General features: G+C 42.0%; 1 long non-coding RNA gene across 2 annotated transcripts in view; it reads left to right on the forward strand.

Moving 5' to 3' along the window:
* LOC102119175 (uncharacterized) overlaps positions 1-17861 on the forward strand; it is a 149629-nt gene that overhangs the window by 19803 nt on the left and 111965 nt on the right. The gene's annotated exons all lie outside the window — the stretch shown is intronic.

Genomic DNA, 17861 nt, shown 5'->3' on the forward strand with positions numbered 1-17861 from the left:
CATTTCTCTTGGGTATATACCTAGAAGTGAAATTGCTAAGTCATGTGGTAATAATTGTCTAACTTTTTGAGGAACTGTCTAACTTTTTGAGGAATTGTTTTCTAAAGTGACTGCATCATTTTACATTCTCACCAGCAATGCATGAGGGTTCAAATTTTTCCACATCCTTGCCGACACTTGCTATTATATGCCTGTTTTTGTTCTAACCATCCTAGTGGATGTGAAGTAATCTCTCATTGTGTGGGCTGATCCTTCAATATGTAAGTCAAATCCTGTCACCTGCGTCTTATGGGCCCTGGATGGTTCATAGCTCACAATGGTTTTTAAGGCCCTATATAATTGCTCCTCACACATCCTGATTCAACTTTCTCATCTCATTTCCTGCCACTTCCTCTTTGGCTTACTCTGCTGTTTGGACTTGAAGTCTTTGCAGTTACTGTTCCTTCAGCCTAGAACATGTTTACTCCATATGTCCACGTGGCCTGCTCTGTCACCTCCTCTGTGTCTGTGTTAAATTGTCATGTTGTCAGTGGGATTGTGATCACCCACTAACTCATAGCCCTTCCTAGCACATTCCCTGCTGGACTTTTCTCCATGGCTCTTGACCCCATCTGAGATGCAATAACAGATTTCACTTGCATGTTGTCAGGCTTTCCCCACAAAAGTTATATTCCATGATAAAAGGAATTGTGCCTTCTTTTTCTCTATGCCTGTTCCTTATGCTTATAACAGTGCCTAAAACGTACTAGGAGCTTGAATGATATGGAATGAGTAATCATCTAAAAGAATTCTATGCAACTTTTCTTTAAGCTGAAAGAATTAAGTTTGCTGTGGAGTTTTAGATACCACAGCCAGCAAATGAAAGTATTTTGGGCTGGAAAAATCTTTCAATAGATAGGTATCCTGAGCTACATTAATTTGGTAGCTTATAGCTCTTTCTGATGAGGTCTATATTGCATGGCCTTGACAAAAATTGATACTTAAAAAAAGAGGGTTTTTTTTTTCCCTCTAAATTCTCTTAGTTCTTTTAGGGTAAGGGAAAATAAGGTGGAATTGGAATGGCTGTTGGGTAGGGCATTAACATATTTGCCAGATATTTACTGTATTAGTCTGTTTTCATACTACTATAAAGAACTGCCAGAGTCTGGGTAATTTATAAAGGAAAGAGGTTTAATTGACTCACAGTTCAGCATGGCTGGGGAGACCTCAGGAAACTTACAATCGTGGCAGAAGGGGAAGGGGAAGCAAGGCACCTTCTTCACGAGGCAGCAGGAAGGAGAAGCACCAAGCGAAGGGGGAAGAGCCCCTTATCAAACTATCAGATCTCCTGAGATCACCATTATCACGAGAACAGCATGGGAGAACCTCCCCCATGATCCAGTCACCTCCACCTGGTTTCTTCCTTGACACATGGGGATTATGGGGGTTACAATTCAAGATGGGGACACAAAGCCTAACTATACCAGAGGAGAGGTAGCGTTAGAAATTTGGCTCCATTTGTCCCTTAGATACCACAAAAGATGGTGCCTCATAACTAGCTGGAATAACAAAAGATGATGGGCATGTGTGTATATGTGTAGGGGGGTGCCCATAAGGAAAGGGTTCTAATTTCTGCCATGTCACTAATTTTCTGTGTGACCCTGAGTAAGTAACTTAGCCTTCCTGAGCATAGTTTCCCTATTTGTAAAACAAGGAGGTTAGACTACATGATTTTTGAGCTCTCCCCTCCCCTGAAAGTTCATATCCTGTCATACTTTTTACCTAATGAGATGTTAACTCTGGCTTCATTTTAGGACTTAGGGTCCTGGGAACTGGCAGCTATCAGCAAATAGTCTCCAAATGAAATTTGAACACAGTGGAGCTTAATGTATTTTTGTATTTGGGCTTTGGGAGATCAAACTTTGAATTGGCAATATAGGGAACTCAGTTACTATTTTTGACAAGCGGTTGGACTTACTGAATGATGGCAGCATTACTAATGAATCAAGGAAAAAGGACTGAGTTAACATTTTCCAAATAGTTGAAGGGCCTTAAAAGGTTGACCCTAATGAGGACACTAGATTTTTTTTAGGAACCATAGCATTTGCCTTGCAAAGACCCTCATTATGCAGAATGAGCTACTTAAAGCCAGAGGAGAGAGGTGGTATGAGGGGAGGAGGGTTAGAAGGGGAAATAAAGCTTTGGGGATGATGGGAGCTAAACTGGTCTAAGCAAGAGGACTATTATTTTGCTCACGATAGATCAGTTAGATTCTTGTGTGTGTTTGTTGGTAGAGGAGGAAAGGGGCGCTCATGAAATTGTGAGGGTAGGAAGGTGGGGTTGGTGGGTCTTTGTGATGCTTGTGGAAATAAAAGATTTTCTTTCTGTACAGCAAATTTTCTATTAATGACACAGAAAAATCAGAGCTAATTTGCACTAATGTGATGACACATCCTAAGATCGGCTTTTTGGGTGATAGTCTGACCCTGTGTGATTGTTTGACATGCCCTAGGATTACCTCAATCTAGAGGTTCCCTAGTGGGTTGAGTTAGGGATGGATGGGGCTGGAACCTAAGCTATGGATGAACTCCCTGGCCATAGCCTACCAAAAGGCAGAGAGGATGAAGGGCATTGGAGAAAGTGGAAATATGGTCTAGAACTTACACCTCAGCTGCTGAGTGTCTCCATGGTCTTTCTGCTGACATGGGATCCTAGGGTGTGTATACACAAGAGTTGCTGGAGCTACCCTGGCTTGTGAGTCTTTGTGCATGGCTCTGCTCATTGTAACCTGTGGATGAGAGAAGGGAACTTTCATTCCAGATCATGGTGATCTGTGGGTTTCATGGTGTTGTCAACATGGATTAGTCAGTAGTGATTTCCTGGAGCACTTCGTTGAGAGGATTCTAAGTTTCATATCTAGGTTCAGCATAAAAGACTACCTTCATGCATTAGCAATGTCTGCCCTGAGTGAGAATGGTAAGAAGATGTGCTAGCCATGTATTTTCAATATCTGACCCAATCTTCGAGACAAATTGAGGTCAAAAGAGGGGAAGTGACCTATCTGAGGTTACACTGCTAGTTAGACAGCTGGGGAATAAACCCAGGTCTCCTTTCTCTGATGCCAAGGATTTTTCATTTTGCCATGCTGGGATCTACTTTCATAAAGTCTTCTGTTCCATAAGGATAGTCACAAAGTATGTAGGAAAACATAAAGCCAGGAATGACTGGGCATGTGATAACATATAAACAACCCACTTTGAGCCATATTGTGAACTCTGCTTTTGTTCTTGGTCCAACAGGGCCCAAAATAGCACATGTCTGCTTGCATTGTCTGTGAAAGCTGCAGTACTGTGGAAGCCACAGAAACACTGTTCTTTGAGCAATTAACCTTTTTAAAGGAAAGTTCATTATTTTATAGAGACACATGAAGTATTTACATTTCTTTCCAATATTTTACCCTCATAACTTATAATTTGGGGCCTTTGCCCTTTGGAATTCTTAGTATCTGCTTTTCTCTTAAAGGTGAAGTTGCTAACTTAGGCTTTGGAAGATTTTCATTTTATTACAAGCGTTTTTGTCTGATGGGCTCTTTAATGCTGGTTCCCTCTTCATGCCTCCAGCGGCTGGGAGTGGAAGCTGTTCTTCAGCAATTGCCTTGGTGGAAGGGAATTGCCTTGTTCATGGTGTGTCCTTTGTCTAGGGGCAGTCTTCATTTAGGAACTGTCTGCAAAGGGATTCAAAAGTGGCTCTGAAGAGCCATTCTGGCTCCAGTCCTCCCCATGGGGTCAGCTGAAGTTTCTGTTGCAAGCACATCAGTTAAACTTTTTCCTATGCTCAATCCTACTTAACCTTACCTTCTTACAGGCGTTGTTCCTGAGAGCACACACCAATAAACATTTTGTATGTATATCACCATCTCAGAGTCTATTTTATAGAATAGCTACCCAGGCTATTCTGGTTTCTGAAGGTGCTGAACCAAGGGACAGAATATAAAGTTGGATAATGGAGAATTTACCCAATATGAGAGCATGTTTCCCTGGACACTCAATTTTAACACATTGGCAAAGACCCCGGGAGACAGTGCTAGAATGGCTCTTGGAAACTCAGAGAATGCAATGACCCACACCAAATGAAGTAGAACTGGCAGAACTGCCCAGGTAGATGGTGAAGCCATAGGAAGGCTCAGAGAAGAAGCCCTGCTAGAATATTTATACAAGATAAGGCCAGAAAAATGATTAATTGACGATTTTCCATAGACGGGTCAGGAGAACATTCTTACCAAAGCAATAAGGAATGTGCTAGTGAAGTGAGCACTGATGTGGCCTTGGATACATAGACCAGTCATTGATCTGGTGAGTGCATTTATTTCATCTCCAATTGTATTAGTCAGGGTGCTCCAGAGAAACAGAACCAATGGAGCCAATGGTATCAGTCCCAGTCTGAGTCCACAGTCCTGGGCGCTAGGAGCACTGATGTCTGAGAGCAGGAGAAGATGGATGTCTCAGCTTAAGCAGAGAGAAAATTTGCTCTTCCTCTGCATTTTGTTCTGTCGAGGCCCTCAGTGTATTGGATGACGTCTACTCGAAGAAGGGGATCTTCTTTGCTCAGTCTGCCAATTCAAATACTAATCTCTCCCAGAAACACTCTCATAGACACACCCAGAAATAATATTTCACCATCTATCTGGGCATCTCTTAGCTCAGTCAAGTTGACACATAAAAATTAACCATCACAAATTCACCCTTTATCAACTTGGCACCCATATACATTGCCTTAAACAGTACTTCATCTCTCCACAGAGACAATAACGAGGTCATAATTCTGTTTAATGTGATAAAACTAACTCTGTGTACAACTGAAAACCTACTTATCCTTCCCCTAGAAGAGGAGGTAAAGTCCTTGAATAGTGTTTACTGTTCTACTGATATTCCATAACCTAAATACTGCGATGTAAAATTAACAATACTTATATACTGACAAAAAGTCAATATAACTTATGTTACATGGTAACATAATAAGAGGAAAGAAAGCAAGGATACTTGCTTAATATATGTATATATACACACAAATGTGTATGAATAAAAATAAATTCCTCATAATGAATAAAGAGGAAATCTTCATGACAATTACAGTCATTGCCTCTGTTACTGGTCCTGTATATGGTCATAACTGCTATTTCTAACTGCCTTCTTCTACCATCCATTCTTTATTCTCTTTGCCTTCAACAAGCATCTCTGCTGGTTGTGGTTCTTTACCTGGGATACTTAGGGAAGAGTTACACAAACTTTCATTCCTGAAGGGTCTGGACCATTAGTAGTCCTGCCTGGATTGGGTTGCTGTAGTTTTCCATTGACCTTAATGAATCACAGGACATGATAATACTAAGAGATGCCCTAAGGGAAATCCTGCATTTCAGACAAACTCTTCCTCAACTGCATTGTGGAATAATATCCCAATTTACCCTTTGTAATCAGGATCAATCATCCCTGCCAACAGTATAACTCCCTTATTTCCCTGTTGATTCAGAGGCACAGGGAACCCAAAGTGGCCAGGTGGCAATCTTAACTTCTAGTTTAATGGAATCATTATTGTGTCTCCTGGTAGAGGCATTCCTCTGACCTCTGGGCCAGTGAAGGTCAGCGACTAAGACCTCTGAACCGGCAGGGCATAAAGTTATGGGAATAGGAAGCAACAATTTTGTTAGTGGGTCCCTAGGGGTAGTGGTGAGTGGTGCCACCCCACCTTCATCATTTCATTCCTGGACCCATTAATCCTGGATATGGGAGACACAGAACCATATAATGTGCATTTATTCAGAGAATCTATCAAGCCAACTGCTTCTGGATGGTGGAGAACATGATAAAAGCAGTGAATTCCATGAGCATAGGGCCATTGCCCCACTCCTTTTGCAGTGAAGTTAGTTCCTTGATCAGAAGCAATGTTGTGTGGAATATCATGATGGCATATAAGGAATTCTGTAAGCCTATGGATAGTAGTTTTGGCAGAAGCATTGCATTCAGGGAAGGCAAATCCATATTCAAAGTAAATATCTATTCTTATAAGAACAAAACATTGCCCCCTTCGTAATGGAAGCAAGTCAGTGTAATCAACCTGCTACCATGTAGCTGGCTGATAACCCTGGGGAATGGTGCCATATCAGGGACTCGCTGTTGGTCTTTGCTGTTGGCAGATTAGGTACTCGGTGGTGGCCACAGGCAAGTTAGCTTTGCTGAGTGGAAGTTTCTGTTTCTGAGCCCAGGCATAAAGTGCATCTTTCCTACTGTGACCACCTTATTCATGAGCCTATTGGGTGATGATAAGAGATGCTGACTGGTATTTTATCCACTTTTGTTGAACATTAACATGGAACACAAATATCTTCACTTTTCTGATCATTCAGAGTCATTTATCCACGTACCCTTTCTCCATATTTCTTTGTCACCAATTTTGCAGTCATGTTTCTTCCAGTTCCCCGACCATCCAGCCAAAACACTGGCTACAGCCCATGGATTGGTGTAGAATCACGTCTTTGGCCATTTCTCCTTCTAAGCAAAGTGCACAACTGGATGCACTGCCTACAGTTCTCTCTACGGAGAGCATTTCCGTTCACCACTGTGTTCAGGTACGTTCCAGAGAGGGACTGCAGTGGTACAGTTGTATACTTTTGAATGGTGCCTGCATTTCATGCAGAACCATCTGTAAGTCTGGCTTGAGTCTTCTCTTTCTCTGTCAGCTGACTATAGAAATCTCCTCATGTGACCATCTCAGTGCAGGCTAAGAGACAGAAGGCAGTGTAGCTGTAGCAACAGTGGGGACCATGGGCATTTGGGCCACTTCTTCATGTAACTCATTTGTGTGTTCAGGCCTGCTGGGGCCCTGATCACATAAGTACCACTGCCGTTTGATGATGGAATGCTGCTGGGCACACTCATCTTTATGGCTAGGTGGATGTAGGTTTGATAATCTCCATCATAGCATTTTTTAATTCACCAGTCTGACTCCCACCAAAAAACTGATAGATTCTGGTAGTTGACAGTAGACCACTGTAGCTTCAGACAAGTAGTGATCCCAATTGTGGTTGCTATGCTCGATGTTGTATCTTTACTGGAGTAGGTTAACATAGTTTCAGATATGTAGACCAGTGTGTGACTATTGAGCTGATGAGCACATTTTTCCCATCTCTGTCATAAGAAAGATCAGAAGCATTCTCATTTATGTGGAATGGGCATTCTTTCCCCAGGGATTTGTTGTTTTTCCTTTTTATTGTCGTCATATAGTCTGAAGGGACCTAGATCATAGGGACATTGCACAGAGCATCACCCTGGTCCTTTACATTGATGACATCATATTCATTGGATCAGATAAGCAAGAGACAGCAATTAACTGGAGGTTTTGGTAAGATATATGTGCTCCAGAGGGTGGAAGTTAAACACTAGGAGTACATAGATGAAAGTTGGTGACACTGATGAAAGTTTTGGAGTTCATGTTGTCTAGGTTATGCTGAGACATCCCCTCCAAAGAAAAGGAACAATGGTTTAACCACTTCCCTCTACCACTAAGAAATAAGGACAGATTTTAGTTAGGCTTTTTTTTTTGGGGGGGAGCTCTGGGGCAGAATATTTCACCTTTGGCAATACTGCCTCAATCCATTTATATATGACATGAAATACTGCCAGTTCTGAGTAGCATCAAGACCAGGAAAGAACTCCATAGCAGATCCAGTCTGTAGTGTGACCAGCCCTGCCACTTGGACCATTAGACCTGGTAGGTCTTATGGTACTATAAGTCTGTATGGTGGAAAGGACTCTATGTGGAGTTTATGGCAAGCCCAACAGGAAGATGACAATGTAGACTTCTAGGATTCTAGGGTAAGGCCATACTATCTGCAGTAGAGAACTATATAGCTTTCAAAAATAGCTCTTGGCATGCTATTATTCCCTGGGTGGACAGGCTGTCTGACTTTGTACCATCAAACAGCTTTGTGGCCGGAGTTGCTTACTATGATCTAGATTATCTCAGATCTACTAAGAATGGCTAGTCCCCTCATGGTCACCACCACCATCATCATTATCATCATCACCTGGCATTGGCCATGAACAGGGCCAGAAGGCACAAGTAAGCTGCACAAGGGGTGTCCAGATCCTTATGCCATCCTCCACTTTGGCTCTAAGCCCTCTTTCTCAGTACACACTTATAGCCACATGAAGGGTTCCTTATAAACAGCTGACAGAGGAGGAAACTGTGGAGGAGAAAAGACTAGATTGGTTGGCTTAGTATGTGAGTGGAAGCCTAGAATGGGCTGCTGAGGCTCTACAGTCCTACCCTGTGAAAGGGAACAGTGAGGTGAGATCATCTCAATGGGCAGAGCTTCACGGGTTACACTTGCTCCTCTACTTTGTGTAAGAAAAGAAGTGGCCCAAGGTAAGAATACACGCAGACATGCGCTGGGCATGGTGGCTCATGCCTGTAATCCCAGCACTTTGGGAGGCTGAGGTGGGCAGATCACGAGGTCAGTAGGTCGAGACCATCCTGGCTAACACGGTGAAACCCCGTCTCTACTAAAAATACAAAAAAAAAAAAATTAGCCAAGCATGGTGGTGGGCACCTGTAGTCCCAGCTACTCAGGAGGCTGAGGCAGGGGAATGGCATGAACCCGGGAGTTGGAGCTTGCAGTGAGCCGAGATCGCGCCACTGCACTCCAGCCTGGGCCACAAAGCAAGACTCCGTCTCAAAAAAAAAAAAAAAAAAAAGAGAGAACACACACAGACACATTATCAGCAGGAGATGCTTGGATTGGTCAGACAGGGGCCTGGGAGCAGGAAGATTAGAGGCTGGAGGACAAGATCTAGGGAAGAGGTATGTCAGCGGACTTGTGGAAAGGGACAGTAAGTCTGAAGACCTTTGCATCACTTATTAACCCTCACCTGCGAGCATTCTCCCTAAAAATGGCACTAGCAACCAACCATCTTCTTATTGTGAAATCTTGGCCTTTGACCAGTAGGTTGGCTGGCTTATCATTCGATTTTCAGGTTATTTGCTATGACTCCAGAGAGAACTTTTTTGACCACCTTACTGCTTTCCCTCACTGCTCTATCATATCACCTTTATTTTTATTGTTCTTACATAAAATGATTTTGTTTGTAGTATGTTATCTGTGGCTTTGAATGGCCTCCAACCATGGAGAAGGGATATCTTTGTCCCATTTATCACTTTATCTCCTATGCTCAGAATGATTTCTAACCCAGAGTCTGCATTCATTATATATTTGTTGAATGAAGGCATAGAAACAAGCAAGGTTGGTAAAGTCATACAACTAATAAATGTTAGAAATGAGGTTTGAACCCAGGTTCAGAGTGCTAGCTTTGTGACTTTGGACAAGAGACTAAACATCTGTCTTTGTGCCTTAGTGTCTTCATTCCTGTATGCAGGAATGATAGTAGTATCTATCTCTAGGTTATTGTGAGGATTAAAGGAGTTAGTGTATAAAAGTATTTAGAATAGTGTCTGGCACATATTTGGCATGGGAGAAATGTTTGCTGTTATCAAGTAGTGGAAATGAGATTGAACTTGGCTCTGATTGGCTCGTCAGCTTTGGTAAACCCCGGAAGTGGCATTTTTGAGGGTACAGGGAACTTGTAGGAAAAGGAACAGTGACTGATAAAAGGAAAGGATAGGTTATCGTCAAGTTACCTTTCTAATCTCACCACTCCTGTATTGAGTATGTAATGTACACAAAGCAAAGTGTTGGGCACCATGGGGAACTCAAAGACAGCTACAATATGATCTCTGTCTTCAAGCAGGTCTTTCCCTAGGTCACAATTCCTTACAGCCACATCAGTGAATCTCAGGTCACCGGGGCAGTGCTGAGGCAGGAAGTGTCCTTCTCCAGGGCTGAGGATAAATAGCTATTGACACCTGCTGTCATCTCAACCGGTTTATATACTTTCCCAGTCCAGGTGTATGAGAACATCTGTAGAAAACCTGGGAAGCCTTCCTCTGACATTGACTCCAACTTCATTTTGACTCGTGTCACTGAATTTGTTCTCTAGTCCACCATAGGACTTGTCTGAGAAAGAAGTAAGGGTAGCCTTCCTGAGAACCTTAACCTGACCACTTTGGTCTTGACTTCTGGACTTCTGAGCACAAAGGATCTTGAGTACTGGTTTAGGAGGAATTGATGGGCCAGGACTGCTTGGGTTTATATCACTGGCTGATGGAAGCCTGTGGCCATGTTTTCACTCTCAACACTGAAAACTTTACCCAAGTTACTCTCCGGTGAATTGTATTTAACTTTGCCTAGTAGTTTGTGCCAGCATTGTTTACTGCATACTATAGTGAGTGCTGATCTTATATGTATTGCATGATTTAACTGTTAAGTTTTATCATTTGGGTTGAACTTCATGCATCAAGGTAAATAACAAGGTCCATTATGTCTTAATTTTGTAGATTCATTCATTGCTACAGGCACAGTGGATTCTGCATGTCTGACAGTGGGGGCTGATTTTTAACATAGGATGCCAGGAGAGTCCTTGCTTTGCTAATATTAGAAATAGGGTCTTTTCTAATGTGAATATGTGTGAAAAATTCTTATTCAGCAACTTATATTGCTCTTCTTTTTGCTGCTGGCAATGTATTGTTGGTGTCTCCTTTGCTCTTGGTCTCAGGAAAGGTTATATGTTGTTTTAATAGCATGTGTATATAATGCCCATTAGTACTAATGGGATATATTCTTTCATCAGGACATAATCGCCGACAGCATGCAAATCAGCACATTTGTTCTTCTTCAACGTTTGCTGAAGGCTCTGTTCTTGGGCAACATATGGTCTCCAGTCACCTCCTCACTTTGCTCTGAAAATTTTCCATTACACATCTTAATCACCAATTTTTCCCCTCTGTTTAAGAAATGAATTAAGGCAATACAAATTGGAATGATGACCACTTTTAGATTGAAAAGTACCTCTTCTTTTGGCTGCCAAAACCCAGTGTTACATTTTTATTTTTCATTTTTTTAAATTTATTTTTTACGTCACTAATTAGCTCCTCAAAATGATTTTTATGTCTGGCATGCATGGGGTGTGAACTATAAAACTTATAGTTTCTAAGCTTTTTTTTGCTGTGTTCTGTGGAAAAAATTTCCTTTATCAAGCAATTTCATAGGCACAGGGGATAGTTGTTTAAGATGCATCACGGACAGCATTTATTCAGGCAGTCAAAGTAATTTTAGAAAATGTGTGGGTTTGATAACAGCGAATCTGATGAATACCCAGAAAGAAGAAATTATTGAAAGAGCACCTACTATGTGTCAGACACTATATATCATTTAATTTTCTTAATGGAGAAGGCATCTAAAATAACTGACCCAGATTTATTCATTCATTTGGACATGACTCTTCTACACACACACACACACACACACACACACACACACACACACACACAATTACTGATTACTACTTTGTTCTAGGTGTTGTGCTAAGCACTGAAGATAGCATAATGAGCGTGATAGGCTTGGTTCCTGCTCTTATGGGGTTTGCAATTTAATTGTGAGGACAGATAAAATATAGCCAAACAAAGAAATAAATCAATAAAAAACAAATGGTAAACACTCCAAAAGGCTATAAATAGGATGTTGAAATAGAGGATAATTGGGGTTCACTTAGAAGGCTCTTCTTTGATCTTGAATGCCATACTGCAAGTAGGGACAAGAGGCTTGATCCAAATCCAAGTTCATCTGGCCCCAAAGCTGTTCTCTCTATTACACCTGCGCCTCCTGAGCAGCTCCCTTCTGAGTTTTGATGATCTCTATGATTGCTAAAAGTTCCTGAGTCCCTACTATGTCGCAGGCCTTATTTAATTTTGTGTGTTGCTTTAGCTACCTTATGAAGTGGGAATAATTTTTTTCCTTATTTTGCAGATGAGAAAACTGAGACTTAAGAAAAATCTGCAACTTGCTCAAAGTGACAGTGCCACTTTCTTGTCAGTTCCAATGCTCGTGTTCTTAATAGAGAGATTTTGCAGCCACTCTTTTTTCCCAGGCCCAAGGGTTTTTATTGCGCTCCTTGGGAACAGAGACTTAGGCAATGCAGACTGGCTTATGCGACGTTCTGTCTCTCTCTCTCTTGCTCTAAAGTAAAATAAAATAAAATAAAATAAAATAAAATAAAATAAAATAAAATAAAATAAACCACGCTCATCCCCCAGCCAAAAAAAAAAAGACACACAAGAAAACCCCCCAAAGCATTCATGCCTAGATGCTGAGAGTGAAGAATAAAATATATTTTGAATGGTGCTTTACTTCTTTAAAAGCATCATATATTTTTTAGATTAAAAAAGTGATATTTGCTTATTATAAGCAATTTGAAAAATAAGAAAGAATAGAAAAAATGTAAAGGCAAGAATAAAAATCACTTAAAGTTTTGCCACCTGGAAAGCGCAGTATTTTGGTTCTTTGAAGCAGTTTTTGAATGTGTAGTAGCAAAGATGACTGGCCCGTATACAGCACTTACTATTTGCCAGGTGTAATTCCGCACAGTGTACATATATTAACTCATATCCACGGTAGTCTTACATGGAGGGTATTATTATTATCCCAATTTAATTGATGAGAAACGTGAAGTAAAGAGTGATTAAAGTAACTTTCCCAAGACTACAGGGTCAACCTACTCAAACCATACAGCCTGGTTCTGGAGCCCATGCTTCTCTTCTCCTATCTCACTTTTCTCTGTAAAATGTATATTCACATTATCTATCTATCTATCTATCTATCTATCTATCTATCTATCTATCTTAAAAACCTGAAATCAAATTTTACTTACAATTTTATTATTTTTATTTTTATTTATATTTTTTTGAAACAAGGTCTTGCTCTGTCCCCCACGCTGGAGTGCAGTGGTGCGATCTCAGTTCACTGCAGTTTCAACCTCCCTGGGCTCAAGGGGTCCTCCCATCTCAGCCTCCTGAGTAGCTGGGATTACAGATGTGGGCCACACCCAGCTAATTTTTGTATTTTTTGTAGAGATGGGATTTCACAGTGAGGTCCAGGCTGGTCTCAAACTCCAGGGGCTGAAGTGGTCCTCCCTCCTCAGCCTCCCAAAGTGCTGGGATCACCAGCATGAGCCACTGTGCCTGGCCAGATTTTACATACAATTTTAGATTCTACTTTTTTTTTTTTTTAACATAACATTATTCAATGGGCATTCTTTCAATATCCTTAAATTTTCTTTAAAATATTTCTAATGACCATATAGGCATGTGTTATGTAGGAATCCCCACTGTTGCACAGTTAAGTTGTTTCTGATTTTTGTTATTACAAAAAATGATGTGGCCAGGCCAGGTGGCCCATGCCTGTAATTCCAGTGTTTGGGAGGCCAAGACGGAAGGATTGCTTGAGGCCAGGAGTTTGAGACCAACCTAGGCAACATAGCTAGACCCCATCTCTGAAAAAATGGAAAATTAGCTGGGTGTGGTGGTGCACTCCTGTAGTCCTAGCTACTTGGCAGGCTGAGGACCTGTCTTTTAAAAAAATTCAATGAATGTCTGTGTTTGTAAATCTTCGATCAGCTTTTTGATTATTTACTCAGGACAGACTCCTGGAAGAGGATGACTTGCTCAGAATTTTGGCATTTGTTCAAATCTTTGGTGGAGTGGAAAAAGGAAGAAAAAAGAGTTCAGAAGTGTGGCACAGATTTACATGACAGAGAAACTCAGGAGAGTTAGAGATCTGAGTGAGCAGAGGAAAACAAATCATGGAAGCCTTCTTTGAGGAGGTGGGACAGAGCATGAGCTGACCTTGGACAATGGGAGCCTGCTGGGGAAGGGCAATTCTCCGAGACTCTGGATGCCCTTTTTCTATAAGTCAGTTGACACAGGCACTGGGCTGGTAAGACAAGACTTCTTTGAGCAGAGTCTTAAAGGACAGAAAGGAATTTCCAAGACTGACAAGGATGTGAGGGGAAGAGGTAAGTGGGCCTGTTAGGTGGTGGGAACCATGTAGGCAGGCCCAGATGTAGAGATGGGAGAGAACCTGGAGGGCTTTGAGTTGAGGCAGGGAGAGTTTGAGAAATGCTTAGGAGAAGCAGGCAGGGGCTAGATGGAACCTCATAAGGTCCAGCACATCACGTTAAGGATGATGGATTTTTCAATGTAGGCAATGGAGAGCGCTGAAGACTTTGAGCTCACAGAGAGACATGATGACATTTGCATTTCTGATAGACCACTGTGGGGCCAGGGAGTAGACAAAGACAGAGGAAGACCCTTGTAGGAGGATGTTTTGGGAACCTGGAGGAGAACACTGCCAGACACAGGCCTGCTTCCAGTTGCTGTGCCCACAGCAGGGCCCGCAGCCATCTTCATCACTCCTCATGCCCTGAGGAGAATATTTATAAAATACTGACATGGAAATGAAAGAGCTGCAGAAACAAAGAGCACAAACACTTCTCTATTTTGTTGAGAGTTAACATCCATGAGGAATATGCGTGTATGTCAGAGCAGAAAATAATGAGGCAATATACTTCCTTAAACAGATTCAGTTCATCATCGCCGGGGCCTGTGCAGGGGAGGATGGTTGGGGGCACCTTCCATTGTCGGTGTGGCGGCTCCTTTCCGAGCAGACAGGTCACTCAGTGCTTTCTTTCAGGCAATTATTTTCGAGATGACTGGAGATTTCGATCAACCAATCAAGCTTTTATAGAAGCCACTTTCCTTGATTATGTTCCTGATCTTTAACTCAGGGAGAGATTTTCCTCAGTATGGCTTGACAGCCTCAAGTTTTCAATTAATTTCTCTCTCCTACATCTTGCTTTTGCTTTCAGTTGGGCAGCTGGAGTGTTCACAGGCTCACGTGAGTTCCTGACATGATGTGTGTGTGTATGTGTGTATGTGTGTGTGCACACAAGTGCATGTGCGTGCTTTGAAGGCATCAGAAATCTCCTTCTGGCCTTTCCTTGATGAGAAATGTCCTGTCAAAGAGCAGAGGGACTTGTGAGCAGGAAGCTGGATGAACAAGGGGAGTCGAGAAGAGGCACTGTGGATGTGGAGGATCCTGATGCCTAGGGTGGCTGCACTCAGGACCAGCCCAGAGATATGTAGAATTAGGCAGCACGGATCAGTGCTTTCAAACGCAGGAGCCATATCCCTGCTTCCAAATATACTGACAAATATTTTGAATCATAATGAATGCATATCTATTCTAGTGTGATTTATTCCACAGAAATGATTGCTTTTCTTTCAAAATAAAATTATTTGAATAACATATAAATGACTTAAAGGTATGTATAATTATACTTAAGGTATATATAATCTATAATAACTTGCATAATATTTAAATGACTTAAAGTTTTGGCAAATCCAAGTTAAGATGTTACGTGAAAGTTGGTGAAACTCTTGAAGGTGGCACATGTATTTCTTAAGATGAGGAGACCCTGGTGTTATGGAAAGAATTTTGGAGTCAGAGAGACATGGATAAAATCCAAGATCTGCCTGTTATGGGTGCCTGTGGGAAAATAACTTAATTGCTAGACCTCAGTTTGTTAGTCTGTAGAACGGGCATTTAAAACCCACCTTTCAGCATTGCTGTGCGGTCTGGAGATTCATTCATTTATTCATGCAACCTTGAGATATTAATTGTCTGCTATGTGCCATTCAGTGCTCTGGGCACAGGGAATAGAGCAGTGAATCAAAGTTCCTGTCCTCATGGAGCTCTCATTCTAATGGGGGAGATGGACAATAAATATATAGATAGCTATGTAAGAAACTACCAACTACTGTGAAAAATATATCAGAGTAAGGGAGACGTTATAGCAAAGCCTCTGAGACAGGAGTGTGGTAGAGATGTGTGAGGAAAAGCGAGGTGGTCACAGTGTGGTGAGAATGAACAGAGGGAAAGGGAGAAAGGGAGAAATGAGGTTAAACAGGTAGTCAGGTGCCAGGGCAGAGAGTGAGTGCCTGGTAAACTAAGGTAAACCTTGGGTTTTACTGTAACTGTTGATAGAAGATGATCAAAAGGTAGTATCTATTAAAAATTATATTCAATTAATATTAGAATAGTTTTATACCTTGTACCCAAGCTGTGCAGAGCACAACGTTAGGTTCCTAGGTTTTGGGTATACCAAGATAACCTGGACAGAGGAGCTCAAATTCTTGCTGGGGCAACAGTAGACTCTAATCAATTAGTATCTGACATTCGTTAAGTACTTGCTACATGCCAGGCCTAGTTCCAAGTGTTTTCCTTTAATGGAATAGCTTGTGTAGTCCTTATAAAACAAAAGTACAGTATATAGTCAGTTGTTATCCCCATTTTACAGTTGAGGAAACTGAGGCACAGAGAGACTTACCATTATATATACTGCCTCTCAACTTCCAGAGAAAGCACAGTGGCCTAAAGGTGCTTCCCTGAGGTTGGAAGTGCAGTAGGAGCACAAAACAAACATTACCCCAAAGAGGGATGCCATAGCCACGGGACTGCAGATGCTCTGGAGGGAAACCGCCCCTGCTAACTGTGACAAACATGTTGCCTCTCCTCTCTGTGCTTCAGTTTCCTCATCCATAAAATGGGATCAGCAGAGGGTATCCATTTTATAGGCTAGGCATGATGATGAAAAGAGACAGTGGACAGGAAATGCTTTTGCACAGAGCCTGCCACATGGCAAGTGTCATTCAAGTCTTAGCAAGAGATTAAGGAGCACTTTATGAACTGGCTCTCCTGGGCCTGGCCTTGAGGCATGAGGAAGACTTTAACAGAAAGCAAAGGTAGAGAAGTTAATTTCAAGTTGATGGGGAATATTTCTGGAAATTAATAGAGTGTTGAAAGTGCATGGTGTGGCTGGAGCGCCAGACTTGTGGTGGGTGAGGGTGTAGCAGATAATTCTATCAGCCTGTGACACTGAGGAGACCTGAACTGCCATCCGAAGAGCAGTGGAGTAGTCTGCGAGAGGGGCCGTAACAAGATACCACAGATTGGGTGCTTAAGCAATAGATATTTATTCTCACTGTTCTGGAGGATGGCAGTCCAAGACCAAGGTCTTAGCAGGGTTGGTTTTCTCTGAGGCCTCTCTCCTGGGCTTGCAAGTGGCCACCTTCTCACTGTGTCTTTCTGTGGTCATTCCCTGGGCCAGCATGTTTTCTGTGTCTTAATCTTTTCTCCATATGGAGACACTGGTCCTATTGGACTAGGGCCCATCTATATAACCTCATTTTACTTTGATTAGCTCTTTGAAGGCCTTATCTCCAAGTTCAGTCATATTTTGAGGTATTGGGGGCTAGAACTTCAGCATATGGATTTGGGGGGGCACATAATTCAGCCCACAAGAGACAATTCAACATGGTGGGGGTGGGGGCTGTGATGTGCCCTGTGCTGTCATAGGCATGTCCAGCAACAGCAGGAGGAGAAGAGAACACTTTCCCAGGTTGCAAATCCTCCAAGTCCGACTTGCACAGTGGAGAGAGGGTGGATAGGAAGGTGAGGGATGAGACATTTCAGGGGTGGAACCTACAGGGCTTGGATACTGATTTCTCTGACTCTTTGGAGCTATACAGAAATAAACACAAAAGCAAGAAAATCCAGATTTGCCTTACCCTGGCCTCTTTCTCTGTCCCCCAGGGATGCGTCTACTTATAGCTCCTTAGTTTTCCCATCTGTTAAGTGGGAAAAATACAACCAGGATCTCATGGCTCCCAATGGGATGTAGTCATATGTTACTGTAGCACTAAGACTTTGTGCAAATGCAGACTGATTTCGTTCTCCCTGCTAATAAACTGTCTTTCTACCAGAATACAGTACCAACAAACTTGCATTTTCTGGATATCAGAAAGCAATGGTTTGGGTTTGAGCTATTCACTCACTTATGATCTGAGCTTATTCTAAAAAAACTTTGCAGTTTAGTCTA

The sequence above is a fragment of the Macaca fascicularis genome, chromosome 9 (genome assembly GCF_037993035.2).
Source record: "Macaca fascicularis isolate 582-1 chromosome 9, T2T-MFA8v1.1".
Lineage (NCBI taxonomy): Eukaryota > Metazoa > Chordata > Mammalia > Primates > Cercopithecidae > Macaca > Macaca fascicularis.